Source organism: Temnothorax americanus, unplaced genomic scaffold (genome assembly GCF_048541705.1).
Source record: "Temnothorax americanus isolate GAGA-0224 unplaced genomic scaffold, ASM4854170v1 Scaffold40, whole genome shotgun sequence".
Lineage (NCBI taxonomy): Eukaryota > Metazoa > Arthropoda > Insecta > Hymenoptera > Formicidae > Temnothorax > Temnothorax americanus.
This window is the reverse complement of record NW_027509548.1, coordinates 195,919-222,374: the sequence shown is the minus strand read 5'-3', so window position 1 is coordinate 222,374 and position 26,456 is coordinate 195,919. Positions and strand designations below refer to the sequence as shown.

Sequence of the window (26,456 nt, the reverse complement as noted above, 5' to 3'; positions counted from 1 at the left end):
AATAAAACAAAAAATAAACGATATGATAATACCGATTATACACATATAATATATATGCACATGATGTATATACTCGCGGATGGGTGGCGGCGACCTGACACATGCGTTCTTGTTCTCCGCTTTATCACGCGCTTCGGTCCGACTGGTTGATTGATTTTTCCCGATTTTGCCTCTATTTGATCGTGCATACTTCTACATGTAATCTTCCATTTTCAATATATATATATATATATATATATATATATATATATATTTACACACACACACACACACACACACACACACACACACACACACACACACACACACACACACACACACACACACACACACACACACACACACACACACACACACACACACACACACACACACACACACACACACACACACACACACACACACACACACACACACACACACACACACACACACACTCACACACACACTCTCACACACACACTTACACACACACACTTACACACACACACTTACACACACACACTTACACACACACACTTACACACACACACTTACACACACACTTACACACACACACTTACACACACACTTACACACACACACTTACACACACACTTACACACACACACTTACACACACACTTACACACACACACTTACACACACACTTACACACACACACACACACACACACACACACACACACACACACACACACACACACACACACATATGTTATACACTATTTATAATGAACATATACGTATGTTCTTGAAACGCTGGCTTGGTATGTGTGCACTGCCGCCGCATTATTTTGATGCCCCCGTGGACAAAATCGGAATTAATGTTTGTGCGGCACACCCCGGTACATGCATCCGTCGTTCATCGAATTTAAAATGGGTATAATATTGCGCGCTCGAATACACACATACCGTTCGCGCGCTCCATAACACGCGTGGCAACCAACGCTCGGAAATTCCCTTCTCGTTTGCACGACCATGCGTGTAAAACAAAAACTTGACAAAAAAAATAAATAAATAAACGACGGGCGCGACGACAAGTTGACGATTTACACTTTCGTTTTCCGTAATTTACGCTTTCATTTTTCTCGCCCTTTTTCACTCGTTACTCGCGTACCGGCCCGGCGCTGCGTTTATCGGGACGACGAACGGCTGCGACTGCAATTTAACCGACGACTCATCATGTTCCTTCGTGGAGTGCTTAATTAAAAAAAAATAATAACAATAATAACAATGACGCAAAATTAAATAAATGACACGCATAAAAAAAATTTTGGAACTGAACGATAAAACGAATTCGATCTCACTGTCGTACATGTACCTGGATGCTCCGAGGACACGCTCCACGCGTGTCTCCTTTGATCTGGTGCCTTCTCCACCGAATTCAACCAACTGTGGTAATGAACGACCACTAAAAAAAACTACCAATACTTGAAAAAAAAAAAAAAAAAATACTGTACGAACACTGCCTCGTTTGCTGCATGTGGATCGCCTTAGCAGCCTTAGCCACTGTCGGGGCCCAAATGGTCCCCCAAAACGCTCACTGTGTCGTCTACACAGACAGCTGCGGACAGGTAGACTCATTATTGTAACCAGTTTTTTATCCGGTCTCGAATTTGCATCACAAGCGCCGTTCGGGTAACCGGGTGAGAGAAGTTTTAGCGTGCATGCGTATCGCCATGCTGGCCAGTCTGCTCAGCATGCGATTCCTTGAAGATCGCAGTAGCGAGAAGCCACGATTATTTTCACTAATCGAACTTCAGGGAATCCGTACGTTATTACCTTCGTCATTGTTGCATTGTTCTTTACAACATTGCGCGAATGATGAATCTTGTACATGTTACAACGTTCGTCTCTTTCTTATCTCTATAGATCGATCCCGCGGAATAATCTTTGGATTTTAAAAGTTGGAAATTCCGTGGCGCGCTTTGATGCAAGTTCGAACTTTAATTGCTGCTAACCTTCAAGGTTAACGAGGGAAAAGGATGTTATCCTCGGATATCGCTCGATGAATGGAACAAGCTTTCTTCTTTACTCGTGCGCTGTTTAGGCAGCAGGAAAATTGACGTTTACTTCTCTGTCCGAAGAGTGAAACGTTGTATAATCCGCATCTCTCGGTAACCTTGGCTATAACACGTAGCTTTCGGGGGCATCTCCCTCACGACTGCTCACCGCAACTATAACTGCGAATAACCACTGCCTTATCTGGTGTTTGTCTATTATTATTATACCAATAATTATTATTATGCTATTTCGAAAGCGTTGTCGTCACCTTCGGCCCCCTTTGCCCCCACCTCCCCCCCCACACACACAGTAAACAGACATACACACCCACACTTAAACAACGTGCACACACGAATAAACCTGTTCACGAAGAAAGAGATGCACGCTTCTTATACAGTAATTAGTATGATTAGTACTTTTGCCATTAAACGGTTTGCCATGTATCTATATATATTATATACATATACATATTATTATATATCTATCATGCCATTGTCTTGAACCGCTTGTCTGATTAACGTTGCGCGCGTTATTTGTGGATGAGGATATTGTCGGGATGTCTTTTAAACATTTCTTTGTATTCGTTACGACTGAATCTAATGCTACGTCTGAGAGCAACTTTCATCCTTGTACGCTTCAATATCTATTTGTTTATTTTTTTCTCTCGCAGTGCATCTTACCGCAAGTAGCAATTACGATACGGACAGCTGTTACGAGTGTCGGGCGTGTAAACTGCATGCTCATTAATATTTTACAATACTAAGGGAGCGCGTATTGAGAAACCGGAGGGCATGAAATACATTTCTGAGTTCTGCGCAAACTTGTCTTCGATAATATATGTGAAAATAATCTCTTTTGCTACAACAATTCTTGCTAATCACAATTTTTCTAAATCGCTTACAATTAGTATAGTTGGATGATTTTTATTTCGGAGAAGTCTATCTGTTTCTGTTAGAAATACCTAAATTTCTTCCGAGAAGATGTTAAGTTATAAATCTATTAAGAATTAAATTTCAAATTCTCTGATAATGGATTTTTTACATAAATATCTATAGATCGCATTATACATACTATGTAAATTATTTTTTATAGTATGAGATATAATAATTAAAATTATAAAATTATAAAATAATTATATATATATATACATATTACACCTTTTTGTATCAAGAGAGTTTTAAAAAGTATTTTAATTTAGTTTTAATATCAAGTATTTGTATTGTTTTCGAGTTAAAAAGTGTGCAACTAAGCCAATCACGTTAAACGAAAGTTTTAGCAATTATTCGATCTATATCTTTTTTGAAACAGTGCAGTTATGATAACTCGTATTCTCTGGTTGGTATCGTATGCATCGCGTTGACATACACACGAAATTCGTAATATTTATCATAATTTCCGAATTTAAATGTGCGCGTGCACGAGTTTGTCGAATAATTATTCGAAATACTAAAATATCTCGAATTCTCTGAAGAAGTCGATTATTTCGCCGGAGCTGTCCACATTTTCATTGGGCAATGACAATGGCGTGATTTACGACGTGTAGATTCAAAGAGCTGTAGAAGAGCCGGCTTTCGCGACGGAACATTGACGCATAACACTGTTCTTCCATTTAGGACGTTTATGAGTAACGCGTTTGTCCTCTTGTTTTCCGAATTAGCATATGGCATATAGCTGCGAAAGGTAATGTTATCCTTGCCAAAAAGTCGAAGCGAATTGACGTGAACAGAATTCGAGTAATTTTAAAGGACAGATATCTGCCTTTGATGATCGATCTTGAAGATCAATTTGAGAGTTGAGATCTTTGTCACTGATTTAGAGCAAAAATACACGCAGTTTTCGCAGTTGGACCGCTCATTTCCGCTTACTTGGTCAAAAAACGTGTCTCTTACGCTTGCACACTGATTGCTTTCGACGCAATTAACTGCCGTGAGGCACAAAATATAGTATACATGGGCATGGAATAAAGAAGCGCGTGCGAAGCTTTTACGTCCGAACCGTTATTCGAAACCAATAATCATTTCCATTTTGACAAGGCTTTCCCTGCGCACGGAAAACGATCGGATCTACCGATCGCTGCGCATCTATCTCGAATATATATTAGTTTCTTACCCATATTTTTGGCTAGCTCTGTCGTTATGGTTGCGGAGTCGCAGTTGACATAGTGTGTTGAACTTATTTGCAGTAGAATATTATTAATTTGACGGCTTACGACATCCCACATCCATATTATACGATATTGCCGATATAATTGCTGATTATCCAATTCTTCCCCCCACCCCCCGCCCCTTCTCCCCCTCTCGCTACTGCGGCCACTCTAAATCACTTTGGTTCGCTGGCGTGGATCATTTGCAGGACTCTTTTCTTCCGTAGCTTCAGTAGTGAGTGAATGTGTGTGTTTCGGTCTCATAATTTACGCACGCGAACCAAAGTCGATGGTGAGCTGGCTTTTGGCAGCACATTAATGCTTGGGTGATGATATTATATTATCATCGCTGATACACGACCGCTCGTCGTCACCTCCGTCGTCGTCGCGAGATTCGATCATTTAATCACACTTGGTACGATCGACATTTCGAGTAACACCGATGATCACTCAAGCAACGATACCCCCCTTCTCCCGGGCCATTATTTGCATGACCAGACTCTGTGTTCGTAGCGAGTTATCTCTTATGCAATTGCAAGAATTGTTTATTATTATTATATAATGGTTAATATTATAGTTAAACCACTTATTACTAGCGTTATCATTACGATTATTATTATACTGTTGCTATTAATGCTATTATGACTGTTATAATTCTTATTACTGTTATGTTTAAGATTTTTTAATATTATTATTATGATTATTACAAGTGCGCAGGATAATCTTTTGCCGAGATTATCGAGAGTCACACTATAAAATAAGTTATTAGCGTTTACATTTTTTGTGATACATTTTCATATATTTTGCACGCTTCTATGGTGAGCCTATGGTATACTTTCGCGCGATTATACTTCGTTTCTTTAATAATTTTTTTGTTTAAACTTAATTTTTCATATATATATATATATATATATATATATATATATATCTGTCTGGTAGGTTGTTAATGCTTTGATTTAACGTTTTTGCTAACACGAAAACCGTACTCTGGAATTTGATGTTTAATCTATTTGCTGCATTTGTCTCCTATATATATTTCGGATATACGAATAATTCTTCTAGATACGAGTGTACGTGTGTGTTTCCGTGTGTGTGTGTACATATAATATGCATACATCTTTTGCCGATGGGTTAATAAAAGGAACGGGTAGTAGCTGTGTAGCTGGGTGGAGTTTCCGCTTCACTTTTACTTTAATCGTATTCTTTCGATAGCCAATGTTCTATAATTCGCATTTATGTCTTTCTCTCTTCCATTTGCCATTTGTTAAATGTGGAATTATATTCGCGCTCGCGAAAAATATTGCTCGCTTACGATTCGAGAAACAACTTCAACACGGAACATTTTCTTGTCTCCGCTATGATATATCTATGCCTATATATGGTGCGTTTTAGCGGTATACGTAGTTGCGTAGTATGTGCGTACATATTATATATATACATACACACATTTATATATGTAATTATCGCTCTTATCTCGCGCGCAAACCGGGTTTATATTATATCGATGTCCAGCATCGTTTTCGATCGGAAATGAGTGACGGAGAGAGGAAGAAAAAGAGAGCGAGGCGCAGAGAATTTCGTACATTCCTGCCAGATTTTTCTGTTGTTTTCCCATATTTTGTTAACACTAAAATTTCAGTCTAGTCATTATGCCTGAATGGCCCGCCGAGAAGAGGGCTTCCAACAAACCTGATTCGCAAATTCTGTACAATGTTCATCAGCATAGGATACGTACGTTGCGAAGTAATCACGCATGAAAGTGCAGTCGAGTGTATCGCGACCAAAAATAAATATTCGAACGTGACAATTACTATGCTGAATATTTTAATTGAATCATAGACTTTTAATTTTTCCAAATTTTCGATGAAATTTGCGAATCAAATATCCTTGTTTCTAGGCGCGCTCCCTACATACATTGTGCCCGGAATATCATGATTAGCGTAACGAAAGTGTCTCTCACACACACACACATACAGACAAACACACATAACCGGCACGCGTTATAAACATAATACGAATTCCCTTAATTTTAGCCCAAATCAAGCCAATTTTGCAAATCCCGGCAAACCGTTAATGTATCCATTCGGTAGAGTTAACACGATTAGATGCAAGACTCTGTTGCAGTCGATTAGAATTATTTTAATTTTATCACCACAATATATACATACCATAATAGGAAATGTCCTGTTTGAAACAAAAGTTCTACTGCAAATTTATCACTTAATTTGTATGTGCGAATACTCGGCGGTCGTCTTTTACTTCGTCCTTCACTTTTAAATAATTGATCACGACGCGAGAAAAGTGTCGCTTGAGAAATTATTGTCTCGAATATCAATTCGACCGCGCTGATTATTCGTACATTGGTAGCAATTAATTAATATCCATATACGAACGGGTCTTCTAGAGCATGTAATAAACCATGAATATGCTCTAACACTGAAGAATCTGAAGTGTATGGTTGTGCGAGAGATCTCGATGATCGTAGGAATGCTTAGAAATGTACCAAGACACCCGATATTTTTAATTAATATATAAATGATGAAAAACGTGTATCGATATGCTAAGTTTAAAATAAGAAAAAGGAAGAAGAATAATGGATACTTTATAGTTCCTTGCAGATCAATTAATATATTTTATTGGTATTTTTGGTTTATTGACAATACCAATGAGTACGCAAAGTATACGAAAACAATATTTAGTGAAAATTAGTGAACGGCGCGCTGATGTTTATTCTGACGTTTATTCCTCACTTATCTAATGATTATAAGATTGCCTTGCATGTATAAATTAATTTTGTGATCAACGAGTATGAGATTAAATGTATAATGTTATTATAGCATATTATATTTCAAATCCATTTCGATACTGTGAGATGGATTAAATTATCGGGTATTGGTATTCCGAGCAATCCTAAATGGGAGAGAGAATGAGTGAGAAAGAGAGAAAGAACATGCGTGAGTGACTCTTGCAGGAACACACGTGTGTGTATGTGTGTGAAGTACCATATAAGCTCCTTTTTTTTGCAAATCGCTCACCGTTTGCCGATCTCATCCGCTATAAGAGTATCTGGCACATTTTCTTTCAGTTACTGGACACCCTCCCGGTGTGCCAAGATTTTAATCGACAAGTGTGCAACCGTCCCGCCTGCAAGTTTATTCATCTTAGTGACGGTGAGTTATATTCGTTATTGGGGAAGTACTGATCATGCATAATTTAATTCCAAATAAGTGCCATCAGTTTGCGTGAAGTGATGGAGACTATCGTGGGAGGAAAAAAATGTTCCATGTTTAAATCATAATTTTAAGATATATACAAACGCGTATCTTTCATTGTGATATTTTACAAGAATACATTGATGTTGTCGCGTTTAATTATGTATTTTTCTCGGATATATTTAATTAAAAATGATTCATCTTCGACATTGGATTATATGTTGAATTCACTTTGTGTGTTTTTATATCTTTTTACCTCTCTTTGCTTTTATACATTTCACTGACCGAGAGATTAATATTAAAAAGTTAAAATGTGAAATCATACGATAACGTTTGTTACTAAATGTGCAGTAAGAATATGGAATATGAGTTAATATCTCGTAGAGAACCATTGACTTGTTCAATTGACATTCATCGAGCGCTTTGGCGATTTTCAAATTTCTCTTCGGTCACACAGATTGATATCAGTAACGAGATTTCCCGGTGAAATTGACAGTTTCGGTAAAGTAAGCGTCGAGCGACGACAGAAATTCGGCTATTGAAATTCCTGCGCGACAGAACCATCTCCCGCAAGCAGCGAGTCTGGCGGATTATGGCCTTGTCCTTTGTTCGCCGATCCACACGATTCCACACGAATTTGCAAATCTTGCGTGCGGGACGCGTCGCAATTACGAACAATAAATCATTCGCAGTTTTATCGCTGGTGAAAAGAGCTCGATTGTCGTTCCACGCTTTTATTTTATAATACTTCGGCTCTGCGACGTCGCGTCGTCAACGTTGGCGGTGTCGATCACCTTCATTATCCTCCGCATTATTATATGCCGTCGTTACAGCTATGGTTTCGCTTTCACGTTTAGCACGCGAATGATCTTTGTGGATGTAATGAGAATCTCCCTTTTGTCAAGCTGCTGTGTCAATTAGATTCTATTCGTGATAATGAGCCAACGTTACTCAAGATGTGAACGAGAAAGCGTTCCTCTCAGTTCCTCCAAACAATTAGCGATATTTTTTGCACAATCAATTGTGGACAATATGTACACTTGAATAACGAGCGTTATTTCTATTGTTGGAAATTTACATGAATTTCTTTGATGCTGTTGAATGATTGAGAATATTTATGCGCTGCACTCTTACTCGATGAATATAGCAATCAAGGTCCGCGGCGTTTTCTCTTAAAGCTTTTTTCTGGATTGTTTGTACATTTAATTTAGATAATTTAAATATGTTTATGTAACGTTTTTTAAATAATAATTCTTATAATTCTTATAATTTTTATAATTTGGACAATAGAGCTTATTCTCAGACAACACGCATTGTCATTGTGCAACGGAACATTGTGTTCACCGGGTTGGTTCTATGGGTTTAATTGGTGGATACATTTTGATTTTGACATTTACAACTCAAGAACTATGGAATATACCTCGAATCTTGGAACATTATTTTTGAACACTATAGTCTCTGAGAACGGAAGGAAGCGGACTGTTTTCGTATTAATTATATAATAATTATATATGCGAAATCGACTGATCTGAATTATCTGTGTAAATTTTCAGAAAACGTGGAGGTGATTGAGAACCGCGTAACAGTGTGCAGGGACGCAGTGAAGGGCGCGTGCATGCGACCTCAGTGTAAATATTACCACATACCGGTCGCGTTGCCGCCGGCGCCTCTGATGGCGATCCCATCGTCTGCCTCGCCTTAGGGTTGCTCTCGCCAGCGGCTAACGCGCTGAGACCGCGCGGGGAAACGAGGAAGAAGGAAGAAGACTCGATAAGCTTGCGCGAACACGCATCTCCGTACACGCCGGGATTGTGCATCGAAGCGGCATCGGTAGCGACAGCGGCGAACAAAGCGAGCGGGAAGAAATGGAGGCGCTGAACGAGGAACGTCGTCGTTCTTGTCGTCGATTCGATTTACCTTCAACAGCACGTCGATATTCCTCCGCGACACTCCTCTCCGATGTACATGCTTATAATGCACACGCACGAATGTGCGAACGCACGTTCAGGTGACAGGAGAGAAAATAGCGCGCGCGCGTGGCAGGAAGAATGAGGATAGGGAAACGGTGCCGAAGAGGTTTTCTGTATTCGGAATTCGAAGTTGGAACGGGGAAGGAAGAAAACGTGTAAGCCCGATAATTCTCCTTGCATGTAAGATGTAAGCGAGGTTGCCGAAAGAGAAGACTGAAACCGAGGAAAGATGCGACGGGTGATCACCCAGACAACACGCATGTCCCAAATCGAGACATTTGACGTCTTAAAGATATCATTAAAAGACGTCTTGTGATATAACGTACATCTTTAAGACGTTGGCCATATGTTCCGATTTGGTGTTCACTGAGCGGATCGGTGTTCCGGATCGTGAAGGTTGAAAGACCGAGCAATTTGGTAAATCGTTGCGTCATCGTCCTGGAGGATTCGTCGAAAGTATTCGTTACAATCACACGCGAACTAGTGAGCAAAGTCTTCCTTAATGTCGTCTCTTTTTTTTCCTTTCGATTTATATTCGGCTTCTCATGCGTCGTGTAGAGGCAAAACTCGAGACGGTTTCGAAATAACTCGTAAAACCGGTGCTGTTATGTTTCAACTTTCACGATATCCTTTTTTTCGTTAACTCGCTTGCGAGGCCGGGTCTTTCAGTTCGAGTGTAAGTAAAGCATCGATGGGAAAACAATGACAACGCTTTGTCCCAAAACATCAAACTTGAATACATCGGGACCCATTCTTCTCGCGATTGAGCGGATTAGCGAACAATGACCCCCGCGGCTCAGCATCAGTTTCTACGACTTCTGCGTGGCGAAGTCGCACTCTTTTCTCGGTCTTCATCAGTAATCGATAAATGGCAGTTTCCTCGAGGGTAGCAAAATATAGCTGAAGAAATAATTTTTATTCTAGAATTCTGCTTTTATCATATTGATATTTCGCGTACAATTATTTGTATCTTACGATCGAAAAGCGAAAGAAATAATGCGTCATATATAAAGTGCGATATAAGGCACAATTTTTTATATTTTTTTTTCGTTATAGACTGAAATAATTGCTTCATTTTTTTAAAGATAATGAGCGGAATATTTATGATAGACTTTATATTTCCCGTGCTCGAGAACGTCGCGTTCTCCTGTGCCTACTATTTTCTTCCTTTTCCTGATTTGCCGCATGTACGCAGTGTCTTCTTTCGCCGTGACGTGTGATGCACGTTCACGCAAGGCAAGACATACTCGTAAGAAAATACGGAGAGAGTTCATCTCGAAATATTGTTCTATAAAGGCATATTAATATTATACATATAATTATATAATTATATATTTACGCCAGATTCCGGCGTAAGAGAGAAATCGTAACCTTATCACATAAGTAGACTAGCTAGAGGCCGCGAATCAATACGCGATGAAACAAATGACCGAAGAACACTATGATCTTGAGGAGAGGAGAGAAACGTATATAATACAAAATATGACGACGATAAATATCATCAAGATGATGAGAGAATTTACACGAGATATGATATATAACGCGGCGAAAACGCATAACGAAGTTTTTTATACTCGTATATAACAAATCTCAATTATATTTTGTTTTTATGATAATAATGTAAACGCCTGTGTGTGTATATATACGTACGAGAGAGAAGAGACATGTATATGTATATGTATGCATATGCGAGAGGGTGTAATAGTTATCGGCGGATTGATTGGCGGCAATTAAACGAGCGGGAGCGAAGTAATGGTCGGAAATGGAACGTCGGTACTTCAGAAACTGCGAAGCGATCAATTCTCTCGCGCGAAAGGAACTGGAAGCCTTAGGATGAGGTTTACGCTGGCTATTTGACTTTCGACCGTCTTACTTGATTCGCGAGAACCGAGTAAACGCCGAAAATCGCACATTCTATAGGCTGGTAAACACTAATTAATTATTACACTACGACAAATGTATATGACAAATTTATATGCACACGATAAGAAATTATATTTAATTAAAGATAGACTTCGAGGAGGAATTGGGAGTATAAAACAAGAGCGATCGCGAAAGAAGATATCGCGAGGTATTCTTGGTGCGAACGAAAGCTGCCAAGAAAGACGAGAGGATTTCGTTTTATATCTGCTCTTCGAAACAAATGAAAAAAAAAAGAAACAATCGATCCGCTAGATCGCGTGTATAGGTTTACAGTGTTTACACGATTTATAGGGAATAAGTTTATACGTTGTTTCAGTCTTCGTAAATATGCGACCCTTCGTAAATACTTTAATTGTTATGTTAATATCTTTTAATCTAATAATTATTAATTTGCCGTGAAGGACCCCCCTCCATCGATCGAGTCTTTCGTCATTAAATGCATTCTTCATGATAACTCTTTCGTGCACGCTTAATTGCAACTTCGAAGCTATTCTCTACGATTACGCGTGTATTTTGCATATATATATAGATATTTCCGTCTGTGAATCTCATTTCTTTTCACAGTTAAAAATTTAATCGATACATTCTCGCGTCCAGATAAATGAATATTCCGAACAATATTTTTTTACAAGGTATACATGTATATGTCGAAAATATTATAATGTTAAGGCCCGCTTACGGACCTAATTTCCGACCGAAAATGTCTCGTGGAATGGTTGCTCACTTGGTAGAATTTGCTTCCGAGAGACACTCTCAGAGCCTAATTTCCAAGTCTGTGATCAGCCTAAGACTTCAAAAAAATTTCACTTCATATGCTAATATTTACAAATACTTACGTGGCAATGCTTGAAAGACATTTTACCGTCCAGGAGAGGCTTACACCAACTTTCCCGACCAACGACACGATATGATCTATCAAATATTCATACCGAAATATATTTACGAAATGAAAAATGCACTTTTGAACTAGTCATGATGATGGGACAGGATCCTTCACGAACTTCCCTTTTTGTACTATTAAATATATCATATTCTTTTTTTTAAATTTAGTTAATGTATTAATTGTTTAATTGTTTTATCGAAATACTTTCACGATAGTATAATTATTTAAATGAAATTTAGGAATACAACAAAGTACTCTAACGACAAAATAAGTATAAGCCTACGGATATAAAGTAATAAATAAAAAATATTAAACGAGTGATTAAAGAGTTAAACAAGTAAATGTTCCTGTACAGCATTTAAGAATCAAAGGATACTCTTATTAAAGCAAAAAAGAAAAAACAGATTATACACCTTTGGTATTAGAAGGGAAAGATCCGAGGCTGCCAGTAGGCGCGAAATATAGCTGGAAGTTCAACTTTGTAAATTACTGGTGTACATAAAATAGTATTATTGCGTGAGAAGTAACTCTCCAGATTGTAGCGTAGACAGAACAAAAAAAATACTGAGGATTCTAGGGACGTCATCGGTTTTCAAATCGTTCGTTAAACCAATCTATGGACGAGCGGAAAGGGCGTTTTATACGCGTGTTACAGTAATGCGTTTTATAACTTACATGTACTCCTTTGCGACGAATCGTTTTATAAATCTTAGCGTTGACCTTTTCTTTCTTTTATTAATATACTTTTTTCTCTCGACACTGTGATTCTAGTCATGTGTTCGAAATCATTTAATAATACTTTTTACTTGTAATAATACTGTTTCTTTTTAATATTCATGACAATTCGTGCATTCAGAATTTTTATTTACCTTCTCATTTTTAAAGTACCGTTGAGTATGCGATAGATACTACTATAAACGTAACTCAAGAGGGATATACATGTAAATTTATCGAAACGAATGGGGAAAAATATAGGAACGAGTTCCTCCGTGCCCATACTTACAATTAGTATGTATATAGATTTAATTAGATACGCATAGGAAGAGAAAGAAAGAAAGAAAGAAAGAGAGCGAGAGATATATACATACGTTATATTATATAAAATTAAGTACAATAATCTATGAATGTCCATTTAAGTGATTCAATAACACCACGAAGAGGAGAGCGAAATATTTTCAATTGTGATTCCATTTAGAGTATATTTTTTCTTAGAGACCCGAGGCCCGCACTCCTCGTCTTCGGGATATTTCTTCTTCTTTGGTATCGGTAAATCGCAACTAGATCAGTTTACTACGTCTTCGTACGGAGAGAGAGACACCAAGAGCAGGAACGATATTTCAGATTCGTCCCACTCGCTGCCAGCCGCTCAGCCTGTTTAGACGAGCAAAGCCCTTCGAGAAGTTATTGATAACTTCTCCTTTCGTGTCGTCTCGCGATGGTACGGTTCGTTAAAGCTCAGGTATACCCTGATCCCGACGCGCTCGAGAAAACGAGAGAAACGACCGGGATGCCTTCGGCTTATTTTCGAACGGATTTTCCTCTCTAATCGCTAAACGATGAATTAACTTAGGTAAAACGAAAACGGTCACATACAGACAACGCATCTAAAGAGCGCGAAATTAACGTCGGACAGTACTACCCGTCTTTCCCTTTAATACCAAAATCTCTAGTAAATACACGTAATATGAACGAATATTATAATTAATAATATAATTATACGAACAAAATGAGGAAAAAAGATGGACAGAAAAAAAACGAAAGAAGGATCGAAGTGCTACTCCGACTTACGGACGCAAATACCACACGAGTCATTCTAAAAAGTGATAACTAAAACAATGAAAAGATAAAAAGACAATGAAAAACACGGTGAAAACGTTGTGACAAATCCACTGGAGTTTGAGCTTCCCAACTTGAGTCAAGGGTTTTAGCTGCTGCAGCAAGCAATCACAAAGCAAAACAATTATTTGTAATTAAGTAAAAAGTTTACCCGCGCGAGTTTGCTGCCGCCGCGTTCGACCGTCGCGCGTCGTTCGGCGTCGGCGAATCTCTTGCGACTCTTTTGCGTCACTCCGAGAGGAAACCGACGGGAATCGCATCATTTCGGCATAGCGGCATGGAATTCGGCGGGTGATTTATATACGCTGCCGCTTGTATCTATATATATAACAACAGAATACTGCTTCGCATGGCCAACGATTGTCTGCTGGATCGCATGAAAAATCGCGATTACTCGGATATAGAGGCTTGTCACATTGTCCGGACGTTAATTCTTAATTGGAGTTCTGTGCCGTTAGAAGATTAAGTGCGCAATACACCGTTTCCGCAGGGAGCTAGTTGAGAATTAACGAAAATTGTTGCGACGTTATTACGAAATTGGAGCATTTTTTCAAGCACGTTCATGATGACGCGATGGCGCGTTTTTTTTGCAATTTCTTCAGAGTCGCGTGAACAAAAATGACGAATGCTCGATTCTATTCTCATGCGCTCTATCGTTGATCGTTGGCCGGATATGCTCGTGTGTACCTACCTAGCTTCTTGCGCGCTACGCATTTTTAACTCTGCTAGGAACAAGAAATGAAAATGAGAAGGAGAGGAGGGCCTAGAGATTGGAGGAAAAGATAGAGAGAGGAAATGGAACGATGAAGCGCGAAACGTGTTTTTACTCTGCAGAGAAACCAATCAGCGCTCCGACTTATGGTAGCGATAGTCCGATAGTCGCGATTATTTCGAATGAAATGGGGAAACAAACGCGAGCGATTTAGCGTTTAAGCGATTAATCCGCTTAATCAGATTGTCCGTCGATGATTGTGCCGGCTGCATGTCCGAAATTACCTGCACGAAATCCCGACAAGACTTATAGAGGTATTATTCGTAAATTCGATCGATTATCGTGCATATAGAGAAAATATTGAAGAGGAACAAAATAATATTTTCTTTAAACATTTGTTCCGATATAACAGATATAATGTTTAGAAGAAGATCAAATCAGGAAACAAATTGTTTTTATACATAAGCTTATTTTTTTCTCTCTTGTCTGGTAAATGATAGATATTAGGAAAAAAATATCATGGCAAAAAAATATAAAAATATTTTATTTGATGTATTAAATAAGTGAGTTAAAGAAAAATCGAGAAATGTAAAAGAGAAAAGTAAGACATGATTTTATATATATATATATATATATATATATATATATATATATATGTAGGTCCAGAGGTATGTTCCGGGACTGTTTACGTTTTTTGAAATGTACAGTCCTGGAATATAACGCATATATATATGTAATCAGATTGATGTCCTACGGCAATTTTCGGGACAGTTTTTTGAATCTGATTACATATATATATGCGTTATATTCCAGGACTGTATGTACATTTCAAAAAACGTAAACAGTCCCGGAACATACCTCTGGACCTACATATATATATAATCGGTATTAGATAGAAAATTTTCATACTTCACAAAATAAAATTTTATTGAAAGTTCGCTCGCTTTTGAAAAATTTATTAATGAAAAGTAATACTTACAATTAGTGTCAATAAATACACCAATAAATATGAACGAGTAATGAAGCAATGTCGATATTATTAGGTAAATGAAAAGTAAAATTGAGAGTCGTTAAATTTATTAAATAACTTTTATGCCATATATATATATGTACAATTTTTTAAAGTTAATTCAAGACAAGATAATAATAAAATGTAAAATATTATATATTGCTTTAATTATATTTATGGAAATTATAAAACAGAATTAAAATAGATAATTAACATAATATTATTTGTGTATTGAATTTTAAAATTGTGAGTTAATATTTTAAATTTATATTTAAATTTATGATAAAAACTCCATGAAAAAACCTGTTTTTTATCTATACATTTTTCCTTTTACTTTTTAGCAAAGTTACATATTAAAATTATATTTATTATCAGTTATATGTGCATACATTTTCAATTTTTATTCTGCCGCAAATCATAAATCGATATCGTGACATAGTGATATTTATAAATAGAAGCGAGCAATCTCCTTACTTGCATAATTCGATCATTTGGTAATAGTACGGAAATATAAAGAGTGTCATGAGACAGCATTACGACTGCTGCTGGGTTTTTCTGCAGAAACGTTTTGACTTCGCGTGTAGATTGCTTTCTTTGTTGATACGTGACGATTTGCACATAACGAGAGGTCATGTAAACTAAGAAAAAATTAGGGAAAGAGACGTATTGAGAAAGAGAGAAAGGGAGAGAGAGAGAGAGAGAGAGAGAGAGAGAGTAATACAATAGTCGAAGGAACGGGAACGAGATGAACTTGATAGAATAGACAAGATGCAAACGGATGTTTCACATACATATATCTACGTATACATATATGTAGATATATACGTGTTTACGTGCATGTGAATGCATTTCGAAATTGAGTAATCGCTCCTTCGACGCTGTACGCGATTCTTCAAAAGAGTTCCTTTTATTCAGAGTACTACTATTGCATATATATGCATACTTTTTTCCTCGAGCACGTGGGCGATTTTCCTCCAGATGGCACGCATGTAAGATCACAAACAGGAAAAAAAAGGGAGAAGGGAAAGGAAAAAGATATTTTGGTATAAAGAACTGCGGCGGGTGTCATCCGCAGTCGCACGTGTGTGTCACGCAGAGCGATTTTTGAGGATTGCCAACGCGGACAACGAGGAATGCCCCGCTAAGCTTATATTTGCAAACTGTAATATGGAAGAGTAATTGTCTAGGTAAAAAGAAAAAGAAAAAAGAACATTTAAGCGACTTTCTAGATAAAGAGCCTTGACATTGGTAGTTCGATGTTGATGGATAATTAACTTTTTGACTAAGCTAACGAAGACTATAATATTTTTGAATTAGGTTATTAACACCTAGTGGTACATTGTAGTCCGCGACTTAGGACGAGAGTGTTTATCGACGAACTAATTGCATGTCGATGTATCAGCATAAAAGCTTAATAGCTTTTTGTCCATTCGCCGCGATGAGAGATCTCAAGAGCAGCCCGTGGATGTTTCTGTCCCGCTCTTTCGTTATTTCTTTATTTTCGTTTTTTATGCTCTACCTGCTGCTTCTCCCCTTTTGTCCCCTCACCCGCGAGCAAAAAAGAGTGCGAGAACGCGAGAGAAAAGAAGACAGAAAGAGAAGAGAAGAGAGAGAGAGAGAGAGAGAGAGAGAGAGAGAGAGAGAGAGAGAGAGAGAGAGAGAAACGCTCGCGTTAGTAATGTTTAGTGTCTCTAATATTGTACATGAACGTACTATATATAATGACTTTAGATGAAGTAGAATATTCGAGATGAAACACTAAACGTAAAAAGCGGAACGCTTCTTTCGAGCTCTCGCGATGAACTTACTTAGGAGGCACGCTCTTACAGAAAATACTCTATTTCGCTGGAGAGAGACGTTGTAGCCGAAGATATCCCCCGTCTTTTGGAAACGTTCGTATACACCTTCGGCCCGGAATCGAAGAAAAGCATCAAAAAGATTCCTCGCCCCGCCCATATCCCAACCATTTGTACTAGAATACTCCGTTTGTCCGATCACGCAATGTGGTCTTGCCGGTTAACTTTAATACTAGTTTGTATAGAGAATACCTACCATATTACTTACGGCTTGCGAGACAATTGTAATTGCATTTTAACCAACGATTTCGAAGTATAACATATTGGAAGATAGCACAAGAGTTCGTTTTGTCCGGATCAACATTTAAACGATAGATCCGACCTCACCCCTTAATTATCTCCGAGTCGTCATCTCCGTGTTGAAATCAATTAAAGTCGAGCGTGTTTCTTCCCCGCTTATGTGTAAGCTTTGCGCCTCTTGCGAGATGCTTTTTAGACCCTCGATCCCACATATACTTACGCATAAACATATACGCATATACTTACACACAACACACACATGCCACGTGCAATGTACTCATACATATATACATATGCCGTAGCTACACTAAATATACTGATATACAAACATACAAAAACACGTACATGATGCCCTAGATATATAATACATTCGATCCCATTCACAAGTAGACACGTTCGCATATTCAAGAAGCCACGCTAAGGATAATTATTATATATGTATATAGAGGATTCTCCTGTGAATGTGTGCGCGTAGTTAGAATCGGCTCGCTTAAGGACGTTCTCTCGTCCTTATACTAGAGACAATCGATTTTCTTAGGATTTTCTTGAAACTGTGAATATACGTTAATTTAGGTGTGCTTTATGCGTGGTATAAATTTCAGTACCTCTTCCGGTATAAAAAATCAAGATACTGAGCTTCAAAGTTTCAACTTTTACTAATGAAAAGGTTTTCCAGGCCAAACGGTAAGAGATACGAGGTTGGTCAAAAGGACCAAAGTTGCTCCTCTCGTCGAGTTCTATAAAGAAAAAATGCCAAAACTAAAAAAATTAAATTAAAAAATTTTTTTTTGAAACTTTGAGGCTCAATATCTTTATTCTTTATACCGGAAGAGGTACTGAAATTTGTACCACGCATAAAGCACACTTAAATTAACGTGTATTCACAGTTTCAAGAAAATTCTAAGAAAATCGATTTTCTCTAGTATAAGGACGAGAGAACGTCCTTAACAGATGATACGTCGTCACTTATTGCTATTTGCTGCATTGACAATTTTCTTTCTTACATGTTGCGTGATAGTTTTTGCGATTTAAGTCGATTTAAAAGCGATTACAAAATAACAATTTTTTTTAGTTTCAAGTCAGGCTCATATGTTATACATACAAATACAAAAATGAGTACGTAAAAATTGTATGTTTTCTATACTTTTCTACGATAATTTGTTGGCGGGACATTATTAAAATTAATGAAATATGATGCAAACAATTTAATTATTCTAACAAAATTACTATTTTGTGGTGTTATTGTCAACCTTTTATATGATAAATGTTATTATAGATATGTTGATATATATATATATATATATATATATATATATATGTATATTTAAATTTCTTTTAATCGACGATGACAACAACTATTGCGGCTCGATCAACATTATTTTTCGAGTGTCTTTTTTTTTGTTACAATATGCTTTCTTTCCCGTCAAGCGTTTTCCCTAACATTATGTGATACAAGATATACTTTCTGTTCGCAATATTAGTTCCCCGGTGCCTTTATTATTGAAGAGAAAAATGGTATCAATGTTACATTTTATTTTATATCTTATTGAAGATGGCTTGATCTCTATAATCCCTATTCCTGCCCCTCTGAACATAATAAACACGGTCGCCCCCCTTGACTACAAGTTTCTGAGAACAAAGAAACAATAAAAAAAAATGAACAGTGAACAACGCTTAAAGACTAAATTGAAATGAATCCTATTGGGAATATGTAAAATTAAAAAATAAAAAAAAAATTAAAAATCACATAATATTTAAAGTCATGAATTTATAAAGATATTTACACTTTAAGAATAAAGAGAATCTTCTGTGGCAGCATAATATACGGAAAATTACTAGTTCGACACTTAAACTAACCGTATGTTGGGGACGAGGACGAAGGATTTTCTGGATACGTAAACACGAGGATAGTGTCCCGACGATTCTTCGGATCGCTGCGTCTTCCGACAGTGATGTAACTATTAACACGTAATCCCTTAATGTTATATTTTTTCGGTGGTAGCTCTCGAGTTGACGCTAAACGCTTCGTTTCTGATATTAGTAGCAGCGCGCGGACGCTTAGAGGCGTCCTATGATAGCGATCGTCACGTTTAGCGAAAATTCGAGAGCTGCACTAGCCACCGGCAGTTTGTGATATATTTAGTGAAACAAATTAAAAAATGGTTGTTATATTCAAATTAAAAAAAGAGAAGAAAGGAGAGAGAGAGAGAGAGAGAGAGAGAGAGAGAGAGAGAGAGAGAGAAGAGAAACGCCTGGCGGTTTTACATCCATACATTTACACACCAAAAGAATTTGGTAGTATAATTGCGCACGCTGCTATAAGAGTGATCCGATCCATATAACACACTGAGGCTAAATCTCATAGGGCATTCCGTGGTAGATAATGAGCGGAAGGTTGCCTTTCAACGCCTTTTTGTGATCTCCGCAGTTTCAAAAAATGTTTCAGAGAAGTAGTCAATTTGTATGGTAAAGGAGTAAACAAGATTTGAAGATTGCAACCAAAATTCTCTAGCCAACATGCAAAATAATAATTTCTCGTTATATTTCAAACTTGAGAAAGCAAAGAAATTTTCATTAAAAGTAACAAAATCTCTGAAAAACTAGGCCTAAATTTATTTAGTGAGCATTTTAGAGATTTTTATTCTGAAATTATTCTGCTTTTTAAACTTCAAACCTATGCAAATCGAATCGAGGAAACTGGAAGTGTCATTTCAAATTGGAATTATTGCTTTTAAGATGACACCTTCGGTCCATCAACGTTCATCGATCGTGGAAACTGAAGCTCGGATCACAAAATGCTTCTTTGGAAAGATAACAGGCACTATCAATCTACCAGTTTAATGTTGTTTATTATTACACAACAATTTTATATATATCAAGCCATTTCTACTCATACATAATTTTTTATAACGGATTCAGCAACGCAGATTGAACCACCTATATACCATCTTACGTCGCCGGCCTCCTCTTAGCAGCGTCGACCGCCGTGTATAACTAATTGTAAATTTTAGGTATTACCGCGCGTATAATAAGGAAAAAAAAGCGATAAGTGAGAATGAGGCGAACTATCGTGGAGGAGAGGAGGAATAAGAAGATAAACAAAAATGATAATACACATAACAACACACACACTATATATATATTGTAATATTATTTTTCGAACATAGTAATGTAAAATGTAGAATATAATATAATATATATAAGTATATATATATTATATATATTATATATATATTATATACTATATATATATATATATATATATATATATATATATATATATATTATCGTATTGTAACGATCATTTCGTATAGCGCTAGGCTGGACGAGGTGTTTTTGGAGGTTTAAGAGAATTAATTAAGGTGGGCCAGAAGCGGGTGGGCGTGCTGAGCGGCGCGAGGTCACACTGATATTTTTACCAAGTTTTTCGAATATTGGAGATTCCCCATGATTCCTATATAATGAAAACTTAAATGTATCCTCGCGCCACTGCCGCCTCTGCGCTATTTATTAGCGATCACCCGCCGACCAGTCGTCGAAATTCGATTCGAGCTCGCGTCGTGTTCAACTTCGTACAAATATGGAAGAGAACAACATGTAAACAACACACTATAACATACAACACATATAAACATACGTATATAACGCATGAACAACAAGGTAAATGATACAATTGATCGCAATGCGTACTCCGAAACTGCGATCCTTAAGATTAGCCTCTAATGTATAATTAATTGATCTCCATTATACATTGAGGGAGCAATTGACGTTCTTTTAACAGATCTAAATTTTGCATTTCAAACCGAAGCTACATTGGTCCTTTTGTTTAACGATAAAGAATTGCAGCGAAGATGCAAAATTGTGCCATCTGTTTGTAGAATAGATTAAACACGGAAAAAAACAATATATTTTTTAAGTAGATATATAAAGGTTGTAAAAATATATTTTATTGCAGATAGATGTATATCCAAGTTCTGTGTATAGACACAATTTTCAATGAGATAACGTAATTATCTCTTCTAATTTCAAAATGTTTCTTAATATAACTCTAATTCGGAAATTACTTGAAATCAAGTCTGTGTCGGTTGTTCCCGTCCTATAATAAAGTACAATTAGGCAATACTAATGGAACAGAAAATAATAGATAAAACGCATCTGTTGCAGTTCAGTAATTTTGAATTATTGACGACTGGCCTGCGGAGACTTTTCAATTTGTCGCGTCGAAGATCAAAACGATGTAATCGAGATAATATCGACGAACGAAATCGGTTTTTAAACTAGAGCGATTTTTGTCTAATTACGACGTTCCGTTTTTTGAGGCGATGCGTGCGTATCTTAATTTTTCATTGTTCACAGAAGGGACGACAAAGAATAGAACAGAGAAAGAGGTGTGTACAGTGGGATTAGTGGGAATGGTTGGCTATATTATGAGTAAAAAAAAGAAAAAGAAAAGGAAAGTCAAAACTCACTCCCCCGTTCCCTCCCGCCTTCCTTTCCCTTCATCACCTACTTTTAAACCTATCACTTTTGGAAACTCCTCAAGTGTCGGCCCGATATCGACAACATATAAAGCGAGATGTTTTCCGACGGCGAGAAAACGACTGTGTAAATTTTGCGAGAACTAATGTAATACGTAAAAAAAAAAAGAAAAAAGAAAATGTTTACTAATACGTTGTGTTTTAACATACTTATCGGATATTATTGGTTGTCGAATATAATATGCGTCCTACAAAATTCAAAACTTACGACGAGTTGCCGCTAAGACTTCTTCCTTTCGTTTTGTTTTTATAGCAGTTGTTATTCGATGTTTTGTTGTACGAATATGCTGGCATGTTGAATCGTGAATGAGAACCAAGAGTCGCGAAGCTGGACATATCTATTTTCTGCGAGGCGCAATCGGCTCGTCGCGGCTTTTGAGTTTCGCATGTTCAATCACTGCGTTAAAACCGCTCGCGACAATACCTTTTGTCCGTCGTTTCCTTGAACGAATTTGACCTGCGGTTTTATTTAGCACGGCGAATACGCAGCAATATTTCATACAATGCAGACGGACCGTGTCGTAAAGCTTGTCGCAACGGCACGAGCAGATTGCGCGTCGCTTTTAATAGAGAAGAGAAGTAACTATACGGACTAGAGGAAAATTAACATTGTGATGTTCATTGATCAAATATGTCAAAAGAAAAAGGCCCACTGGTTGAGGCTCGACATTTCTGAGTACACTATAAATAATAAATATTATGTAAAATTTATTGAATACTGTGCACATTTCATTGCATCACGTACCTTATATCCATTACGTACGAGATGTCTCTAATAATGAGGAATAAATTAAGAAAATTAATTCTGAATTTTTGCAACTTTAATGGTATTATTTATTAATTAAGGCGCGATATATAATTTTGGAACTAGAGCAATTTCGAGAAACGATTAAATTTTAAAGGAAGATAAAACAATTTCGAGTCAGTCGCTAAATCTGTAAATAAAAACATGATGATATTACTCACAGGCATTTTACACGTCTTTCTTTCTCTTCCATATCACAACGTAAAGAATCTTGTTGTTTCGTGGCAATGAAAAATCGCGACGGCCGATCTCTTTTAGAGTATTTCTGTGCGAAACAGTGTGCCCGCCGGCCGCCAGTTTGGCCGCAAACATTGTGGAATTTATACTCGCGGCGACGATATTTCACGGGGTATCAGATGTCACGTCCGTTGCGAATTGCATTACGGACGCTAGCTCAACGATGCTGCTGCAGCGAGATGCATGTGCAGGCGTGCAGGTCGAACGTTTAAAATAACGCATGTACGGCAACCGGCGGCGGCCGGCCAATCGCGGCCAGTCGAATGTACGCCGCGACGTAATATACCGCGCACATTCACCGCGAATGCACGATAGCAATAAGCGATAAAGCTGCGATTGCGCACTGTCGGGAAAATAGCTCGACTGCCATTTTCGCTACGTGAAAATCCATTCTGAGGCTGGTCGACCAAGCCGACATCAGTGACACGGTCCAGTGACATTGGCAATACAGGCAGAATTTTCTCTTACATTAGTCGAAATGAAAAAATATATATATATGTAAGAGTGGAAATTGTAGGGTCATCTGATTTTCAATGAGATTCGGAGGAGCGAAAATACGGGAAATTGTAGGCGCTGAAGGATTCTCTTTTGAAATGGAAAAAATTGGATGCTACATGAGCGACGAGTAATCGTGTTAAAATGTGTGTGCGTGCGTCTGTGCGTATAAATCCCTTAAATTTCATAAGTTTTAAAAAAAGAAACTAACATTTATTTCGCATCTGTTCTATTGCTGGCGGTCAGTAGAAGTGTCTGATGTAGCATAATTATCACTGCGACTCTCAACGTAAGAGTCAAAGTTCAAATCTCTCTGGAACCAATTATTTTTCTATTAAAAAAGACAAATTTTAAATAGATTTGTGGAAGAAATTGTTAGATTTTTACCTCTCATTGATTTTCAAAAGCGTAGTCCAATTAACGGAATAAAAATATTAATACGCCATATATTATTTCATATAGTCATCGAGTTTGACAAATTTGAGATGTCGGGAAGCTGTAATTTATGCTGAGAAATGATAAGCTCTCATTAAATGAACCGTCATCGGCATCATCATCATCAGCGCGCAGTTTCATGGAGCGAAGGGGACTTTTGCCAAGGCGGTTGGCAGGTCTGACTCGTCTGTTTCTACTTGGCCTACTCTCCGTGTGTTCCGCATGGATTTTCGCAATCATCGCGCGGAATCGCGGTAAAAACTCGCGATTACGTTCACGATCGATTAGGCTCGGCTGCGCGGCTAATGAACCTAAGTGTGACGCTCATGCAAGGCGCTACAGTCGGCAGTCGGCAGTCCGTTGCAGCGTCCTGTCTGATCACTCCGATCGCGTAATTGACTCCGGAGGCGTTGTGAAAATCGGAGCAACCGTCGTCGGAACGGACGGTCGCCGCGGAGTGCTTTTCCTGAAAAATGTGGCGGTGCCATCGGCGAAGAGCGTCATCCTGTGCGAGCGAATACGACATCGTCGAGGAACGATTGGCGGAAGACTCGAAAAGTCCAACGTACTTCCTCGAGTTGAGACCTCGCGAGAATTTGCGTGCGTATACGTGCGCATACGTGTGCAATAGCGCACGGCGTATATTTGGTGCAGGGCGGGCTGTTCGCGCGGGCATCCCTTCTGTCAGTCGAAGTGGGTGAAAGCCGTAAGAAATGAGACACCTGAATCTTCGCTGATGGATAGACGCTTCAGACGTTTCTTCTCATTGTTAGTCGATGCAGCGGATTTTTAATTTGGTTATTGTCGGTCATCCTCTCGTGTTATAAACTGTCCTACTGTAGTGCTGAAACTTGGTGATTATAGAATTTAATACCGCTTCCTTAGAGGACTTATCGTTGTTATAGACTGAACTCGCATTCATCTCGATCCTGACAATCTGCCGACTGAAATATTTTGGAAATTAGAGTGAACGAGTGTTTTATTAAATATTTCTTTCTTGTGGACTGTAAGTGACTGCCGTAATTATCGCGTACCAAACCGGCAATCGAAATTGTTCTGTGGAAAAATGTGTTTATCTAAAAGTGCGAAACGATATCATTAATCCAAGAGCATTTGCATATTGCGAAACAAATATTGCATCAATTAACATAGTAAATATTTTTAATAATATATATTTTTTAAATACATATATTTATTTATTCTAGGGAAATTTGTCGCATAAAGCACAATATATTTATTGCAGTTATGTAAGAAATAATCCTTTATTTGAGCAAAGCATATATTATTTATAAATTGATAATTGATCTTTATTACTTACATATTTATTCAATTCTTATACAAGTTGCTAGATAATTATGAGCAAATTATTTATATTGCAAGTATTATGTGCTTTTAAAATGTTTATGAAAATCTTTATAGATTTAAGGGGATCCTAAAGTGAAGGCTGAACTTCCTCGACGTCGGTAATGTCAACATTTCTAATCCTGTTTTCTATGTCATATATTTATATCTGTCCTTGTCTAACGAGAGGCATTTGTCTTTGTTTCGATTGCTGCGCCATCTCTCGCTACACGCAATGTCAACCTGAATGTGCTTTTGCACATATAAAAGTTTATTTAAACTAATCTTTTTTTCTAGGCTTTCAATCTTAGATCTAATTGCACGATATTGTTCTTAAATGTTGTCCCTAGGTCATGTCGGTCTAATTTTGTGGATATTTATTGTGGAATTTTTGTACAAAGCAAATATTGTCGTCACGTATACCAAAAATTAACAAAAATATTAATTTTTTCTCGTTTTTGATACAAATTCGACCACCATGACCTAGATTTTGATGCGTACTTTAATTCTAGACAAGAATTTTGCATTTCTATAAAGCCAATTAAAAGATTAGTGCTAAGAAAAAAAGCCGGTATTACAGACGGCTTTAGGAGAGAGAGAGAGAGAGAGAGAGAGAGAGAGAGAGAGAGAGAGAGAGAGAGAGAGAGAGAGAGAGAGAGAGAGAGAGAGAGAGAGAGAGAGAGAGAGAGAGAGAGAGAGAGATCCCCTTAATAGATATAATATTTTATAGATATATAATATAATTTGAATTTGTGTAAAAAATTTTTATTTACGGTAGATATATCGATAATAATTAGTCAGCTTCAGATGATCACT

General features: G+C 37.5%; 2 protein-coding genes and 1 long non-coding RNA gene across 14 annotated transcripts in view; 2 read left to right on the top strand and 1 right to left on the bottom strand.

Moving 5' to 3' along the window:
- The window catches only part of LOC143902809 (protein muscleblind), a 435,206-nt gene extending 426,152 nt beyond the window's left edge, over window positions 1-9,054 (top strand). For all 10 annotated transcript variants that reach the window (XR_013258480.1, XR_013258484.1, XR_013258482.1 and 7 more), the window contains 2 exons: window positions 7,234-7,318; window positions 8,914-9,054. The gene's annotated coding sequence lies outside the window, so the exon portion shown is untranslated. The remainder of the gene's footprint in view (window positions 1-7,233; window positions 7,319-8,913) is intronic.
- Window positions 1-23,818, bottom strand: part of LOC143902815 (uncharacterized) — a 26,730-nt gene extending 2,912 nt beyond the window's left edge. Inside the window, exons 1-2 of one of the 2 annotated variants that reach the window (XR_013258491.1) lie at window positions 23,294-23,818; window positions 22,989-23,099 (exon numbers count right to left, since the gene is read on the bottom strand). This is a non-coding gene — a long non-coding RNA (uncharacterized LOC143902815). Of the gene's footprint in view, window positions 1-22,988; window positions 23,100-23,293 lie in introns of those variants that run through there. The other variant, XR_013258490.1, reaches the window with a different exon arrangement.
- The window catches only part of Clk (circadian locomoter output cycles kaput protein Clock), an 11,203-nt gene continuing 8,564 nt past the window's right edge, over window positions 23,818-26,456 (top strand). For both annotated transcript variants that reach the window (XM_077415989.1, XM_077415990.1), the window contains exons 1-2: window positions 23,818-25,450; window positions 25,719-25,762. The gene's annotated coding sequence lies outside the window, so the exon portion shown is untranslated. The remainder of the gene's footprint in view (window positions 25,451-25,718; window positions 25,763-26,456) is intronic.